Below are 1,100 nucleotides of genomic sequence, written 5' to 3'. Positions count from 1 at the left end.
ACCGCAGAGAAAGAGAGAAAGAGGGAAAAGACAGTATGAGGTGTGGAGAAAACAGCAGCAGGTACAAGGAGCTCAAATGAGATTAATGGCGCCTAAATAGAGCACGTAGAGGGACAGTTACAAATCTAAGAGAAGGGAAAGAAAAGACTAGGAAAAGACACAGAAAGAGCTTGTAGATGAAATTCTCTTCCAGGAACAGCAGGGTAAGAGAAATTACACAGGGAGCAGTTAAGCTTGTAACACGGGGTAGAATAGAAAAGAAAATGCAGTTTTATGAAGTGTGTTTGCCTAATCCAGCTAGCACTTTTATTTTATTTCTCTATTTGCTTCTTTTATTGGTAAAGTAAGTTTCAAGTGCATGCACAGGTATGACCGAGAGAGCCAGGGTATAATAATTTGAAGCGTTTGCACCAGCGCTAATGAAGGACGAGAGTTATAGCAAAGATGTGAAAGGGGGAGCGATAATAAATATGTGATATCGCAATAGTGACACCAAAATAAGCCACCTATTTATAAAACTGACATGGAAGAAATACTAAAGGTTAACTTCTGAAATTGTAGCCGATGTTAAAAAGATTCTCGTTGTCGGCAGGATTCAAACCTGCGCGGGGAGACCCCAATGGATTTCTAGTCCATCGCCTTAACCACTCGGCCACAACAACTGACTGTAAGGTGAGTGCACATAATCTGTATGCGAGTTTTCAAGGTGTCCCACAGCAAATTCCTGATATTCTGCAATGCACTTTTTAAAAATAATGTTTTTTTCAGCAGGCACATTCTCGCCTAAAAACAAAAATTGCATGTGTATATCTCTAGTTTGGAATACCATAGCCTTGCATGCATACTCTCATGGGTCACTCAAGTTTTTTGGACCCTATTGCACTCTGTTTTCGTGCTGCTTTTAGTATATGGCCCATATTACAGAAGTCTACCATCTTTGAGTATTTGAGGCTCCTTTGTAAGTGCTTTATATTTTTTCCTTGAAGAGCTATATAATAAAGGGGTCCGGGAAAGATTGCATTTATGGAAGATAAAAGAAGGCCCACTTGTCTCACCAAATGCTGTAGAGAAACCTGATGTTTTACTCATGTTATCCTTAG

At 39.7% G+C, this 1,100-nt stretch overlaps 1 non-coding gene across 1 annotated transcript; it reads right to left on the bottom strand.

Moving 5' to 3' along the window:
• Nucleotides 1-580: 580 nt before the first annotated feature.
• On the bottom strand, nt 581-662 carry TRNAS-AGA (transfer RNA serine (anticodon AGA)). Its single transcript has one exon. It is a non-coding gene; the product is annotated as a tRNA-Ser (tRNA).
• Nucleotides 663-1,100: the final 438 nt, after the last annotated feature.

The sequence above is a fragment of the Lissotriton vulgaris genome, chromosome 1_1 (genome assembly GCF_964263255.1).
Source record: "Lissotriton vulgaris chromosome 1_1, aLisVul1.2, whole genome shotgun sequence".
NCBI lineage: Eukaryota > Metazoa > Chordata > Amphibia > Caudata > Salamandridae > Lissotriton > Lissotriton vulgaris.
The sequence above is the reverse complement of the archived record's forward strand: the minus strand, read 5'-3'. Positions and strand labels throughout refer to the sequence as shown.